The sequence below is a fragment of the Halichoerus grypus genome, chromosome X (genome assembly GCF_964656455.1).
Source record: "Halichoerus grypus chromosome X, mHalGry1.hap1.1, whole genome shotgun sequence".
Taxonomy (NCBI): Eukaryota; Metazoa; Chordata; class Mammalia; order Carnivora; family Phocidae; genus Halichoerus; species Halichoerus grypus.
This window is the reverse complement of record NC_135727.1, coordinates 107099532-107116605: the sequence shown is the minus strand read 5'-3', so window position 1 is coordinate 107116605 and position 17074 is coordinate 107099532. Positions and strand designations below refer to the sequence as shown.

At 39.1% G+C, this 17074-nt stretch overlaps 1 protein-coding gene across 2 annotated transcripts in view; it reads left to right on the top strand.

The window, feature by feature from the left end:
* The window catches only part of IL1RAPL1 (interleukin 1 receptor accessory protein like 1), a 1364983-nt gene that overhangs the window by 1314916 nt on the left and 32993 nt on the right, over positions 1-17074 (top strand). The gene's annotated exons all lie outside the window — the stretch shown is intronic.

Genomic DNA, 17074 nt, shown 5'->3' with positions numbered 1-17074 from the left:
TTTAAGGATGAAAGAAGACAAGAAATGTGACGAGCTTGGCACAGAGCCTGTATGCAAGAGAAAGGAAGTTAAATGCTATTTATTATTGTTGGAAATTGACAAACCAATAGAAAATGACAGGAAATTTTAAGTCAAAGATTGTGTTCTTTATTTGAAGGTTCTTCCTTTAGTGTAAGAATTATGTCTGAGGAATTCCCCATGGCAGTACTTCTTGACAGTTTTTTCTGCCTTGGATAACTTTTACATGTGCAGTATCTTCCCAAGATTAACAGTGATTTATTAATTAATCATTAACAAACTATCATTCAATTATTATTCATTAGTAATAATTCAAGGAAGATAGATTGTGGTTGAGTACCATATCTGCTGCACTAAATGATTCCACAGCAACCCCAACATGGTAGGCACAGGGTTAAAACGTGTATAAATATATATATTGAATTGTTTCAAATTAGAGACTATTAAAAAAATTCGACTGAGTAAATTTGAAAATCTAATTGGCTTTAGTAAATGACTCATGAATCGGGCAGCTCTGAGCAGTTGCTCAAAATGGAAGGTTCTTATGGGAAGGAGGGTGGGGCAAGAAGTTATTAACAAAAGAAAGAAAGGATTCAAGCCTGGACACTTTGTTTGGGGGTGGACGACACGAAAAGGCAGGGTGTTTTTTTTTATCATGCAGATGAACTCACTTGTGCTGATGGGGGAAATTTCAGATTGACTTTTTAAAAGGTCACATTCCTGAGATAGGTCAAAACTGTAATTAAGTCTTGGTTTGCTGTTGTGGAGGGGAGGCAAATGACTCCAGCTTGGGCTTGTTTTTCTTTTTTAACAAGACAGTTGTGAACTTGGAACCATGCATTCATTGCAGAAATTTTTCATGTACATTACAAAGAAAAGTGGTTTTTTTCCTACATTATGCTAAGTGAAAACTTTCCAGCTTTGGGAACAAGTATATTTGGTGTTCTCTTACTCAGCAAATTTATAATGATTTTAATTTCAAAGCACATGTTTAATCCTAGACGCTTTGAGTTTGAAAAAGAAAGAGAACATTGAAGACTCCCCCCCCCCCACTTTATTGGGCAATAGATTCCCTTTGAATAATGCTACTGAAAGCTATTAAAACAGACACCTCTGTTGTCAGGAGACTACAATATTAAAATAGTCTACCTTTGGGAAGGGGAAAAGTAAGGACAGGTAGCAATGATTGTTTCTTTCTGTAGCTTAACATATATAGTCAATGAAGGAATTGAGAATAGAAATATTATGAAAGGACAGAAATAGCTTGCCAGGGTTGGAAGCAACTTAATGTTGTGTAATTGAACCCTCCCATAACGTGTTCCTAAGTGATCAGTCACCTTACACTGGATCATATTCCTTCTCAAGGAAGCTAGTTCTATCTCTGGAAAAACGTAACTGTTAGAAAGCATCCCTGTTTCACTGTCTACCCCTTGACCCCAGTTCTACACTTTTAATCTCTGTTTCCCAAAACAGCCCATCAAAAGTTTGTTGACCATCACCATGGTCCTTCTGAGTCTTTATTTCCCTAGATTCAACTTGCCTAGCTTCTTTTATTCCTTCTTCCTTTCTGAGGATACAGTACTTCCACCATCCTGGTCACTCTTTTGAATATGCTCTAATTAAAGAGTCTGAATTATTTCTCAAGAAGGGAAAGAGTGCGGAGAAGATACAGGGCACATATAAAAATCTGTTCACTTGGACAACACTTATTTCTTTTTGGGACAGGGAGGAGTAACAGTTAAGTATTGCTTGTCAGGGAGCAAGAATTCCTGTCCCCTTAAGGGTCTTTCTACCTGAGTTAAGAATCAAATTGACATGAGACAGATTAACAGGAGAAAATCAAATTTAATAGTGTCCGTGTGGGGAATCCACACAGACATGGAAATTCCAAAGACAGTCAGGCAAAATGAGGCATATATGTCATCCTGAACTAAGGAGAAGGGGGTAGGGGTCTGGGACTTTAGAGGCAAGGAATGTAATTCACAAGATGATAAGAACAGATGTTTTGTAATTAGATGTTTACCCTGCCACTCTGCTAATAACCCTTATTCTGGATAAGACCCTCAATTTCGAGTCTTATATGTAGTTAAGGGAAGGGCAAAAGTTTCTCTTGAGCCCATAGGGTCTCAGTTGCCTTCAGCTCAGAATAATCTTCATGACAAAGTGGCCTGCCTTGGGGTGGCCTGCCCTTGGCCCCTATACCATCATAAAGAGAAAAGAAGGAAAATGAATTGTATCTAAGGAGGATAAACTACTAAAGCTCTGTTCTTACAGATAGGCACACAGCGAGAAGGGTCAAACACCCCCAGGCTATTTTTAGTATGCGTGGCCTAAGGTTAAGTTGCCCATAGCTACAGAAGCCTCCAGTACTACAAAAATAAATGATTGAAGAATAAAGGAAATTGTTTGAAAAACTTTCCCAATACTGTCGAATTCCATAAACATGAAGAAGAAAATTGTGGCCAGTGTTGGAGCAGTCATTAATGCTTAAATCCACAATGGTTTTTAAATACGTATTTCTACTGAGAGAGCATTTTGTTTTTAGTAAAATAAAAGCATTAAGAAGCCAAAAAGTGTTCTTCAAGGTCATGTACTCCAAAAGTCCCTTTTAAAGTCAGTATGTGCCTTCCTTCCAAGGGAGCTTCAGGAAATGAGTGAGTAATCAACTCACAAAAGCAACAAGGCATGCAATCTCCTGCCCTTGAGAGGCTTATAATCCTGGGGAATGGTCTATCCCAATCATCTTAGGGAAAAAGAAAGGACTTGGGTTAACAGGTGGCATAACTGCAAGCTCCCCAGGCCTGCAAGGTTCAGAAGGTCAAGGCACAGCACATGGTAGGCTTATAGTTATGGTCTTTGATCATAGAGTTCCTGAAAGAGTCAAGTTATTGTCATGTTAGCAATTATGTAATTATCAGATGAATTGCTCTATCACTCAGAAGAGTAAAGCTCAGAGAAGGAACTGGGAGATGTCATATTTAATCATATTTTTCTGCCATTTATTCATAAATCCCTTATCTTACAGGCCTTCAAAGTCTTTCATTTTTAAAACCTCCTGAAAGACCTGTGTTAAAGTATTTGACGCATACAGACCTTGCAGACCACAATTATCAGTTCTTCTGACGAGTAGACCTGCCAGGACACACCTTTGTGCAAGTTAAGCACTTACTTAAGCACTTTTTCCTCCACCGTTACCTTTTGCTCAGTATTGTTGGTGTAATAAAAATGATGTCCGAGCCCTCCAATGGGTGGTATGTGTTAGGGTAGAAAACCTTTCCTTTCTTCCTTTCTGGGTTCTTCGGCTGGTCTAATAATTAAATTGACATAAGACAGATTAACAGGAGAAAAACATTTAATTTCATACATACAGGAGCCCCAGAGATAGGAGATTCAAGGACAGGTCAGGCAGTTGAGGCTTATGTGCTGTCCAGAGCTAAGGAATGGCACAGGGACCTGGGGCTTCAAAGGGGAGGCGGGTCATTCACAGGACAGTAAGAAGAGCCCGTGTTTGGTAATTAGTTGTTTGCTCTACCATATAGTCAGGACTTTCAGATGCAGAGTTATCTCAAGTAATAGATTTCTTTCTGGGCCAGGGCCCCTACCTAAATTCATTTAGGTAGTTAAGGGAGAGGTAAAAGTCTTTTCTTGAGTTTGCTGTGTCTTGATGGCCTTTAGCTCAAAATAATCCTCATGCCCAAGCGGCATATTTTGGGATGGCAAAACCTGCTCCCCTTCTTATGGATTCTTTGAGATATCACTCACATGTATTAAATGAGTCTTCCTTAATGCTAAGAGGATACTACAGTAAATAATTCAGCTAGGATCAAACTAGGCTAGATTTTGGACCAGGCTTTATCTTAAAAAACAAAAAAACACCCAACCTACTTCCACAAACACTGGCTAAAAATTTCCTAGGAAATTGATCATAAAAAAAGTTTCTATGGCTGGCTCAGTAGGTGGAGTGTGCGACTCTCGATCAAAGATCTTGGGGCTGTGGGTTCAAGCCCCATGTTTGGTATGGAGATTACTTAAAAAGAAATGAAGTCTTTAAAAAAAGAAAAAGAAAAGGTTTATATGAGAATGTTCAAAATTATTGGTTCCTGCAGCCAGGGAAGGTACTTGGACAGTTAAGATCATGTCATATATGCAACACAGATATATTTCACATACTCTACAGAGAACTAGATTATGCAATGAATGAGAGATGAAGAATGAACGGGCAAGGGCCATGGGGCTTTATAGTCCTCACTCTAGTCCCTGGCCTGACAAGCTTGCTTGGAAAAGAACCAAAGCACAGAGCTAGCACATTCACTTCTGTGTTATTTCTCGTTCCCGCTGTTGCCCATATGTGATTGAATTTCATGTTTCAGTCTCTGAATCCTTTACCCAAATGCTTTTGCTTAGGTTTCTCATCGCTGCTGCCTGACTTGACATGTATCCAACACTGACCTTCACCTTCAGTTTCCCTCCAAAATCCTGACCTTCCCTGTTCCCTCCTTTTTTTATGTTTTCCCTTGTCTTCGGATCAATACCCAGCCAGCAATGTGCTCTAGCCTCAGGCCTAACCACTCTTGCACCCATCAGGCAGTCCTAAATTTCTTCTTCACTGTGTGTTTTGTCCAGTCTCTCACTCTGGATGGCCTCCCAGTGTACACATGTTTACGGTATGGAGCAAAGCAGCTTAATGGTTAGGGGTGTGGACTCTAGCAATGCTATGTATTCAAAACCCAATTCTCTGTGTACTGACTGTGTTATTGTTACCAAATTTAAACTAGTCTGTGCACCCAATGTGCAGTGAGCAGATGTCTGAGACACTGATTTTTGAAGTGAAGAAGACCTTATTATCAGAAGGACAGCCGATCAAGAAGGCCAGGATCATTCCCCAAACTACCTTGCCCTGTTGAGCCTAGGGACAGCATTCTTCCAGACAGTGAGGCTCTATTTGGGACCTGGTATGATCACATATCTCAAAACAAATGTTACCATCCATTCCCCATTAGGTTTCCACAATCAAAGAGTAGGGATAAAAAAAGGCAAAGTGAATGATTGCTTGTGCATGAGGTTAAGAGGTGCATAAAACATAATTGAGTAGGGAGCAAAACAGAACGTGGAGCTAAGTTAATAATACAACTAATACCAACTACAGTCCTGCTTATATTTTCAAAACAGGTCCAGGAACCAAGTGTCCAGCCCCACTCTCTTGGGCAAATCACCTAATCTCTATGACCCTCAAATTTCTCTTCTATAAAATGGGAATAATAATAGTACCTACCATATAGAATAGCTATGAAGATTAAATAAACTAAATTAGTGTCAATATGTATCGCAATGTCTGACACATATTTATCACCCAGTAAATGTTAGCAGCCATTACATGATTTCTCAACTACATGATATTCTGGGTAATTTAGGATGTGATAATAATGTGTTCTATTAAAAACTCCCACAAATCTCATTTTAAGTCTAATTTTTAATCTTGTATTAAAATGGCCAGCTTTAGCTCCAGCTCCATTGAGTCCATATTTTACCTTATAATAGATTTACTTTAGTTAGAATGTGCTGTCCTAAAGGAGAGCTTCATTCATTTATTCTTGCATTTAATGATAATCATTAAGAACCTACTATGTGTCTGGCACTCATAAAATTAAATGAACAGGAAATAAAACCAATATAATTTGAAATGCCACCATCTACTCTTTAAATTGCATTGATATTAAGCATTCCTAATATAGAATTGTGCTTCTAGGGAATGTTTAGCTTTGAGACTGTCACATTAAGGGAAAGTTCATTAACAATCCTGTTCTGAATGGTTATGTTTAGATATATTGATTACAATAATATGGCAATCCATTCATCATGAAGTAGTTTGGGAACTAGCAAAGTATCTATCTCAGAGACCAGCACTAGTTAACAATGATAAACATCTAGGTTTTCTCCATTCCCTCTCAAACCCATTTTATTTCTTGCACACACACACACTTTCTCCCTCCAAAGAATGTAATCAATAGAAATTAGACTTGCTCAATAAACTCCCTAGTCCCCAGAATATCTTTAGTAATGTAATTAACGTGTACATTATTTAGGATGCACTGTTTTAAAGCCGGATGAATTTAGACCCAGTGGACTCCTTATCCCTTTTTGTAATGAATCATTTTTGGAGTATATGCCCCTATCCTAGTTAGTATTTACCTAGTGTCTTTATTTACTGAGAGATACAGTAAGATCACAGAACTGTTTAAGCCTCTCTGAGGGCTCAACATCTGACATCTTTGATCACTGACTTCAAAATATGGAAAAGCCAAACTTTGCCCAGATATCAAAACCTCCTACCTCTCTATATGGTGGCATCTCCCTAGAAAGACAATGACTCATTAAAAACTGAATAGGCATTCACTAAAGAGTCACTTTTTTTGAGTTATTGCTCTGGGGAGGAAAAAAAAATTTTCCCTTTATCCTTCTAGGTTCTTGGCTGAGACCTCCCTGTAATAACAAACCAGATTAACAGGAAAAAAACAAACAAGTTTAATAACTTGTATACCCCCTTATGCAAGGGAGATACCCAGAAAAACAGTAACTGCCTGAAATGGCCTAAGCTACCACCCTAAATACCATCTCCAGCTACAGACAAAAGAAAATGCTGGGGGTGGGAGAGCCAGTTATGGGAGATTTCCAAGAGAAACACAGTAATCAAGGGTGTGGTTGTTACGCAGATTTAAGTCGTTGCTTTCTCCATTGATAAGAGAAGAGTTTTTAGAGAGTTTGAGTCCAGGGCTCTTCCAGGTTAAGAAAGGGAGACACCCTTACAAATGGAGATTTCCCTTATAAGTGTAAATATCTTTCACAAAAGGGTAACTTCTCAGTTTTCAAAAATTCCTCCTGTGTCTGCAGTTTCTTAAAAATAATCAGCCTTGGGGCGCCTGGGTGGCTTAGTTGGTTAAGCAACTGCCTTCCACTCAGGTCATGATCCTGGAGTCACAGGATCGAATCCCGCATCAGGCTCCCTGCTCGGCAGGGAGTCTGCTTCTCCCTCTGACCCTCCCCCCTCTCATGCTCTCTCTCTCTCAAATAAATAAATAAAATCTTTTTAAAAAAATAATCAGCCTCTGGGGTGCCTGGGCAGCTCATTTGGTTAAGGGTCTGTGGCTCAGGTCATGATCCCAGGGTCCTGCTTGTGGGGAGCCTGCTTCTCCCTCTCCTCCCCACTAATATTCTCGCTCACTCTCACTCTCAAATAAATAAAATCTCAAAAAAAATTTAAAAAATAAATGCTTTTAAAAAATAATAATAATCAGCCTAAAATAATCCGTATGCCAAAAAAAGCATGTTTTGGGGTATATATTCTGCTCCCCTTCATTGCCTGTGCAATTGCCCAATATTAAGGAACTTTAGTTATGTTGTTCCAGCATCTCCAAATCAGAGCCATCAAGTTTAACAAATTCTCTCCTTGGATAAGATCTGACATTTTGCAGTCAAAATTTTTTCTAGCCTGTAACATTTTTCTTGCTTCTCTGCTCTTCAGTTGTGTAAGACATCTAAACAGCTGACCTCAGTTCTTCCTTTTTTTTCTTCTTGATAACTAACGCCAAAACAAAAAATACACTTGGTGGCTATTATGCCAGGAGCACAAATTGTCCAATACTAGTAATTTTATACCTTTGAGTCTCTTGATATGGACATTTCAACAAGGTTATTCAATTGCCACCAAAATTACAGGCATGAGAGCCAACCTTTTGAGCTATTTCCTTAGACATAAAATATATGATGTAAGTGAGGTTAAATTCAACTTATTTTTGCCTCAGACCTGGAATGTCTTTTCAAAAGTCTCTTGATCCCAGTTTTTCCTGATCAGCATAGTTTTGCCTTTTAGTCATTTTGGTCATTCAGTTTGCTTCAGTGTGAACTAGACTATCCAGGCAGTGTCTTTGTTAGGAAGGAAAAGGACCACTGTTTGAGGATGATTAGCTTTTTCCTCAATTAGTAAATATCAACGAGATGATCCTGGACAAAGCGGGTATTGGGACCACGAAGGATAAAACCTTTTATCATTCATGTTGAACTAATCATGTGGGCCAAAGCTCTTAGTATTTAAGTATACGTGGGCATCTCAATGGAAGTCCTTTATTTGTCTTATTGAATTTTTCACTTGTTTCCCAACTAAATGTTAAATTCTTGATAAAGATCTTTAACTTGTACTTCTGTGTTGTATTACTCAGCATATGTAACCCACTTTGTAAATGTGATGAATGGGATGATTAAATGTATTCTGAGTAATATAAACTTTGTCTGCAGCAGGGTTTCTTAATCTCACCACTATTGACATTTTGAACTGGATAATTCTGTTACAGGATTTTTTCCTTCGTTGGTACCCACGGTTCTTGTTCAGGCTGCTTCAAAAAATGAAGAGGTAGACCAGACAGAGTGGTGGGCTGCACAGCAAGGTTTATTGGGCAATAGCAAAGTGATAGTACAAAGCTCCCCAGGAGGGAGGGGACCCAAGAGGGTTGCCATCGGACTTTCTAAGTCTAGGGGTTTTTATGGGCTTGTTAGCAGGCTGTTTTAATCTAATTAACCCTCCCTGCACCTGTCATCCAATCAGGTTGTTGTCACCTATCTATCACATGGGAAAGGGTGGAGGGCTCTTTCCTGGGTGGTGTAAAGTCCTTTTAAGGGTGATTTCCTCTTAGGGTAGGGGCCCCTTGTCCCTGCCTGCCTGCCTTCCAACTATCCTTCATCAATTCTTTGTTGTGGGGGGCTGTCATATGCATTGTAGAATGCTTAGCAGCATTCCCAGCCTCTACCCATTAGATGCCAGTAGTACCTTCCCTGGTTCTGACAACCAAAAATGTTTCCAAATATTGCCAAACATCCCCAGGGGGCAAAACTGCCACCAGTTACTGACAGAAAGACAGGTATTTTCATCTTGAAAATCTTCCAAGATTAAAACCGATGTGTTTGTGTTACCGAACTTAAGGGGTTTGCTACTTGGGGTGCATCAAATTGAACACAACCCAAGGAAATGTCTAATGCAAACAACTTTTTATTACTTGTTACAAGTGAGGAGACAGAGAGATAGCTCTCAAAGCACTGTCTCCTGGTGGAGTTAGTACAGAAAGCTTTTATTCAGTGTATTAGGGGGCGGGGGCAGCAGGCTTCCATAGGCACTTTTTGGTTCACTTGTGCACACCTAGCATGTCAACATGATAGTGCATATAGCGTATGTTCAAAGTTCAAAAAAATGGCAAAAAACTGCCCATAGGGAGAGATCTTAGTATTATAATGAGCTAAAGTTAACTTCAGGTCAGCTTAGGGGGGCTTCTGCACACATCCTCAGCTCCAGTCTGGCTCAGACTGGCTCACATAAGGGGCCATCAGGTGAGACACCTGGCAAGGCATTATCAGGTGAAACATCTAGTTGGGTGTCTCCTTGCAAAGCAAAACGCATTCCTTCCCTGCTTTTGTCCCTTGTCCTCCCTTCTGCTGAGGGCTTTTAGCTCTCTTATTTGAGCAACTTCCTGTTGCATCCCAGCTAACAGTTGGGTGTTTCTTATATCATTGGAATTCGCAAAAATTAGGTTCCTTCTGTTTCCACTCTTGGAGAGCCAACTAGAAGGCTGTAGAGCAGGGCTTCACGATCATTTTTTGTTGTTATTGTGTTACTAATTGATCTAGCATAGCCACTGACTCAGGAAACGAATGGGTGAGCCCCGGGGGCACTGCCCAGGCCACCTGCTCCATCCTGGGGAACCCCAAGGGGGCTGGACCAATTCAAAGCTTGGCTCCTGGCAGAGTTTGCCAACAACTGTTGTGGAACAAACTTGGATAAATTCATCTCAAGAGAAGCCAATAACTCAAGAGATGAGGGTTTGGAAAAAAGAGAAGGAGAAATTTATTTCAGGTGCTGGCAGTCGGGGGAGGTGGCAGGCTCAAGCCTGAACAAATGACCTCTCCACCAGCAAGATGGACACCTAGAGTTTTATAGGGAGAATTTAGGGGGGTGCAGGCAGAAAGCACATGATCATAGGCGGGGGTTGGTATGTGTTGAGCCGCAGGGAAGAGGACTTCTGGGTTGTGGTCTTCTCTGCATTTTGTTACTATCAGAGCTTTTCTGGTCTGGTCGTTGCAATGTTCCGATCATTGGAAAACACCTTCATCAGTGCCTCTGGAAAGTGTGATAATAAGAAGAGCGGGCTGGGCGCCTGGGTGGCTCAGTCAGTTGAGTGTCTGACTCTTGATTTCTGCTCAGGTCATGATCTCAGGGTCATGAGATCCAGCCCTGCATTGGGCTCCCCACTCAGCAGGGAGTCTGCTTGGGACTCTCTTTCCCTCTGCCCCTCTCCCCTGCTCACACACACAGGCGGCTCTTTCTGTCTCTCTCACTCTCACTCTCTCTCTAAAATAAATAAATAAATCTTTAAAAAAAAGAAATAAGGACAATGGGCTTCAGTTAGAGCAGGACGCAAGCAGTCTTGTCTATTTTAGGTTTTAACTTTTAAGGTCTAGAGTTGAGCAAAAGGGCTTGCTGACAGTTGCAGTCTTTACAGTGCAAACAAATCACCTGGAGAGTTTGTTAAAAAATGATTGGAATTCATTAGTCCAGGGTGGGACTCAAGGTTTGAATTTCAAACAAGTACCTTATTGATATTGATGCTGCTGGTCTGTGGCCTGCAGTTGGCATACCGAGGTCTTTGCCTAGACAATAGATCCTCTGATAAACTTGGTAGCTTCTAATAGGTGAAGAGCAACTAGCTCTCTTGAGTTCATTGTTTCCATGAGAGAGAAATGAAAATGGAATATAGCTAGTCAGTGGGATTAAATCCAACTAATTGCCTCATTCTTCTTGCATGGTCAAAACCTTTGAACCTATTTGAACATTAGTACATTGCCCTCACACTCTGCTCTTAATGAGGTTACTTGCCTCATGTATTCAATGAAATTGTGCTTTATAGAACACATTTGCTACTCAGAGAGATGTCTGAGAGGGCACTCTCTTCGAGTATTAAATAATTAACCTCTTAAATCAGGAGGACCCTCACTGTTGGACAGAATTCTTATATAGCCCTTTTTTATAAAAGGAAATCCACTTAGGAATGTGTCTCCACAACACGTCTATGGATATATATGTGTATTTCATCCTGTGCAAATAGGCTATATACAGTGTTCGGTCTATGCAAATAGCAATTACCAAGGAGGAACAAGATACATGATGGGTAGTAAATACCACTAATTTCCTGTTTTGAATACTCATATTAAACTAAATCTCAATTATGTGTAGTAAGGAAGGCCAGGCATAGTAGAAGAATTGAACCTCCACATATGATTGGTCAATGATAGGATTGCAAAACAGGCAAAGACAAAAGTCTGTAATGCAACCTAGATAAACAGTACCTACATGTTCAAAAGTTCGATTCATTTTAGCAGGCATCTGTCTCTAGCTGCTAACAGAAGTTATAAATCACACATAAGCCTAAGGTCAGAGCAGAGGGAATGCACTGGAACTCAGATCTTTGTGTTAGAAAATCTTTACAGTACACACAAACAGCCAGCTTAAAAAATAATAATTCTATTTAAGGTACTCGCAAGAAGCCCACAGTATCATCTAGTGCACACATAGCACAATTTCACATATGTGATCAGAGATCGCAATCGGGATAACATATTCACAGTCAGCACCCACCAACACACCACTCTCTTCCTTCTCAGAACCACCTTGATATTCTCATTATTTCTAGGTCGGAACAACCTATTGATTGACGATGTTTCATATCCTGATCAAAATCTCACTCCACTGCAGGCTGCCTAAAGATGATTCATATAGTGCTGCTGTATGAAAAAGGAACAAATCATTCCCATTCCCCAAATATGTATTGAGTGCCAGCTATGGGCAAAGCACTGGGCTAGGTGTCTTTCTTTAGTAGTTGAGTCACTGCTGCCAGAGCAATGTCTACCACCATCCTGGGGTATTAGAGCAACATTGCTGGGAAGAGGGAGATGGCTGTGCATTGTTATGGCTGTGAATTCCTGCACTCAGATGAGAAATGGCACAACTGGGTTATAAAATGCAAGGTATAACTTTTAACAAGCAGTTCCTGTATATCGAACTTTGACAACCAGGTCAGTAAAGTGAGAAATTAGACATGACACTTAAAAAATGCTAACTACTCTCTCAGGTCATATAATAGGAAAAAATGTGTTGATTTCCAATAAATTACCATGGAAATTAATATTAGATTTTAGTGTTGAGGACTACATTTACCATCTGTAAGAAATATGTTAGCTGTTTGTCTCTACTTTTAGGGCACATACACTATTTTTAGTGTGTATTCTTTGAAGATTAATGTATCTGGAGGTTGATTTCTCTAAATTAAAAATGGACATTTAAATGCTATTGTTAGGGAGGAAGAATTTCCTCTACCCTTCAAGGTCCTTCTAGCTGGACTAAGAATCAAAGTGACATGAGACAGATTAATAGAAGAAAATCAAATTTAATATTTAATAGCCTACATATGGGGAATCCACACAGACATGGAAAATTCCAAAGGCAGTGAGGCAACATGACATTTATATGTGCTAAAGAGAAGGATAGGTGCCTGAGGATACAAAGGGGAGAAAGGCCATTAGCAGGAAGGTAAAAGGAGATGTTTAGAAAACAAAGGTTGCCCTGTTATACAGATAAGTTTCTTAAAGAGAAATCTCTGGTACCAGCAGGCAGCTGAGAGGGAGGTAAACAGCTTTTCCTGAATCTGCTGTGTTTGGATTGCTTTTAACTCAAAATATGTTCATACCAAGGTGGCCCATATTGAGGCAGCCTGCCCTTGTCCACTACTCTATTAAAATAGATTTTATTTTTACTTCACACACAAAAAATCCAGTGGTATATTTAAGAAAGCACAAAAATATCATTTTAAAAACCACCCAAGAATCATTACCATGAATTGCAATTATATAAGAATTTACTGAAAAGAAATTGTAAACTGTGATGAGAAAACAGACTTTTTTTTAAGATTTTATTTATTTATTTGACAGAGAGAGAGAGCACAAGCAGGGGGAGCGGCAGGCAAAGGGAGAGGGAGAAGCAGGCTCCCCACCATGTAGGGAGCCTGACATGGGGCTTGATCCCAGGATCCTGAGATCATGACCTGAGCTGCAGGCAGACGCTTAACCACCCAAGCACCCAAAAACAGACTGTTTCTTGAGAATGTTTTGGTTCTGACTCTTTACTTGTATGCGACCTAAAGCAAGTCTCTTTGTGTCATTATTCTTCATTTTTATGGTTTGTAAACTACTTGCCCTTAAGCCCCTGTGCAGGAATCTTGTAAGAACATATGAAACCCTGGGTAAGGCTGATGGTATATATATTAGCCCATTTGTCAGATTTTATAGATTCTTTGAGTTTTGAGTCATTGTACCTCATTTTGCAAATCTTGAGAGTGAAATGAAGTGGTTGCTCTTCCTAGGGATGTTTTCGTGGTTTTAAGTGTTTGTGAAGTTGACTCATATCTTTAAATGACAAGTTCCTGTAACTGCAGAATAGAAATGACAATTCCTTAAGATATGCACCTGCAGTCCAGAGTACTGACCAGTAATGGTTGCCAAGTTCATGGAAACTAAAATGGAAGAAGCTGTTATCAAAGCCTAAAAGAATGAGACGTCAATTGCCTCACTTAAATCAGTTTTGAATTCTAATTCTAGTATGTCATGTAAAGTGAGTATGATTTAAAAACTCATATCATCCCACAGTTTCAGGGTAATGACTCACAACTACTTGGATATCAGAAAAGTTTTCCCCTCTTCCTTTCTAGGTTCTTTGGCTGGTCTAATAATTAAATTGATGTAAAATGGACTAAAAAGAGAGAAATAATTTCGTGCATACAAGAACCCCATAAAACATGAGACCCAAAGGCAATCAGGCCGTTGAGGCTTTTATGCCAACCTGAGGAATGATATAAGGGCCTGGGGCTCCAAAGGGGAGGAGGGCAAGTCACAGGAAGAGAAGAAGAGCAGATAGTTGGTAGTCATATGTTTGCCAGGCCATGCCTATTAAGTCTTTCAGTTAAAAAGTTACCTCTGAGGGCGCCTGGTGGCTCAGTCGGTTAAGCGTCTGCTTTCGGTTTAGGTCATGGTCTCTGGATCCTGGGATCGAGCCCCACATCAACTCTCTCTCAAAAATAAATAAATGAAAAATCTTTAAAAAAAAAGTTAAGGAAAAGTTATCTCTGGTAATAGCTCTCTTTCTGGGCTAGCCCCCCTACTTCAATTCTTTTAGACGGTTAAGGGAATGGTACAAGTTTTTCCTGAGTTTGCTGGGTCTTAATGGCCTTCAACTCAAAATAATCTACATGGCCAAGTGGCATATTTTGGGATGGCATGTTCTTTTCCTCTTCTACTAATTAGAAGTACGCTTCTACTTCTCCCCAGATGAACTAGTTATGTGTATATTATTTAAATACGTCAGTATTGAAAGTAGCTTAATGGACTACATTAAAGGTATCACAACAAAATTCTATATTGGCTATCTTCTTGTGTAGACTCCTGTCAGTGGCAACTCAATAGTCACATAAAAACTGGTAATATTCAAATGTATTTTCAACTGTTAACTACTCACATACCAGTTTTAGTTTTCTCATCTTTAGAAGAGTGCAGTTGGAGTAAATGAAATTTCAAATCCATATCTTCTCTAATATGGGACTGTGTTTTAACCTACTTTTGACTGAATATTTGTAAACTGCTGCCCAAAATATTATTTATATAAAGAAAAGCTCAATAACGCTGTTAAATAATTCCTGCCAGACTTGCCTTGCTGAACTGGGCATCTATAAATGGTAGTTGAATAAATAGGTGTGTGAATAAAAATTAGGCTAAAGAGTTTACCATGAAGACTCTTACTAGAACACAGATCATAAACCACCTTGGGCAACTCCATTCTAAACCATCTAGATTCAAAGGCAAAATAAAAGCTACTTTGGACTATTAGCATTTAAAGGTTTCAGCTACATGAAAACCTAATACACTAGAAAGAGATGCATAAAAAATTTTTTAACTGAAGTAGTAGTAGTGGTTATCTCAGGGTGTTGTGATCCTATGTGACCTTTCATGTCTTCTCAGTATTCTTCTGTGATTTTCAAAGTCTCTACATTGAGCATGTTTCATAGAGTCAGAAAATAAAAAGAGAAAAAATAAATCTCTTTTGGTACAGCCACTGAAAAATTTTAAAATGCTTACAGGAAACCTATCATTCATCTTTTTGCTGTCAAATCAAGTTATTTACACATTTTAAAAATGTATTAAAACCTATTTGCTTCGATGTACCCTCTCACTCCCATTTTGTCTGTCTGTATTAGAAAACATTATGTTTGGGGGGACACCTTTACTTCTACATTATTTTCTCAAACCATTGCTAATTTTCATGCACCAAAAATCAATACGTAGAACAAGACGCCAAGATAATGCCTTGGTCTTAATGAAGCAGGTCCACGTTATTGCCATTTTGGTAAAAGAAAATGCATTCCTGAGGACAGGCCCTTCCTATATCCCAACTACACAAGCCATTAAACTATACAGGCCACCCACTTTATTCTCAACTTTGTCAAGGTTTAAGCAGCTGTGGGGGAACCAAGGAATGCTAGATTCTGCTACCAGTCGTTCCCAAACCATGCCTATTTCTTTGAAGAATATTAATGGGAGAAGAAAAAAATGTAAACAAGTGTTAATAAATTCTTGGCACTCTCTCTTTACAAAATGAGAAAGGAAGGCAAACTTACCACTATTTGTCTTAGCACTCTTATGTTTTCAGGAAACAGAGAGCTATCAAAAAGATTCAAGAGAGATAAGAAATGGAATTTTCTGTTACTTCCATTGAGGGAAATAAACCAGCATATGGTTTGATTATTGTTTTTGCCTTAATAGTCTCTAGCTCTGTGGAATCACCAAGATTTTGAGTGAAACTTGTCTCATGAGAGAAACAAACAGCTTTTGCCGAACACGTTTTATTCTAATGCTTTCAATAATTAGGAAATATATTAAAACCTAAAGGGAGAAAATTGTAATAAATAACATAAAATTCGGAAGTTGATCAAAGCATCCTATTTTGTGTATTGCAACGCAATCAGTTCTTACATATGTGTAATATTTTATAAATCTACCTCCAACAGTTAAATATACTACAAATCATAATTTTTTTAGAAGGGTTCAGTGTTTCTGTAGAAAACATGGCTCCTTCTACTGGTTATCTAAGTAGTCCAGATGTTCTGGTTCTTTGGCCAATCCCAAGCATTCCCAGTGGAAGACCAAACTGTTCTAACTGTGACAGGATATCCTCTGGTGGAGGATTGCTTTCAGGATAAACACCGCAGCCCTTAACAAAAAGGAGTAAAATGGCAATGCCACCTTCATTTTGATAATTTTCTCTCAAGAGGCATTTTGTAACATTCCATCTGTGCCTGTCTATTTGTATGACATGTTGAGAAGTAAATTCCTAGTAGAGGGAAAGCAAATACTTTTTCTTCTAAGAGATTTTTTTTTAGGCATCTGTGAAATTTGACACCTTGATAAACAGTAGCCCTATCTTCTAAGCTGATCACCTGAGGCCCATTTTGCTCTTTATTATAGCAGAGTCTCTTCCTTCTTTGTCTGGTTTCTCCTCATCATACTCAGTCTTATGAGACCTAAGATGAAGGAGTCCCCATCTGAATACTTTGTATGTTTGTATGTGTGTACAAATACATAACTGTTCTGGGTACATCCCACATTATGGTCTTTAGATAAGCCGATTTCAAACACTGCTTTTATAATCCAACGGGGAAATGTTTTCAGCACTAAAGCTCAGTGTTAGTGACGCCACATTGTGCTTTTGGACAATATGTCAGTTTTTCATGAGGGAGGATCGCTGCCCTGTTTTTCTGACCTAATTTTGGGAAACCTGGTTTAATTGATACCACGAATCCTTCAAACAAATTTATTGACAAGGTGCAAGTTAGTTGCTTTGCAAAGGAAAAAAAAGATAAACAACATGTTCTAGCGGAGAAATCAGAACAGTTAGTTGACTACCACCATCCATCAC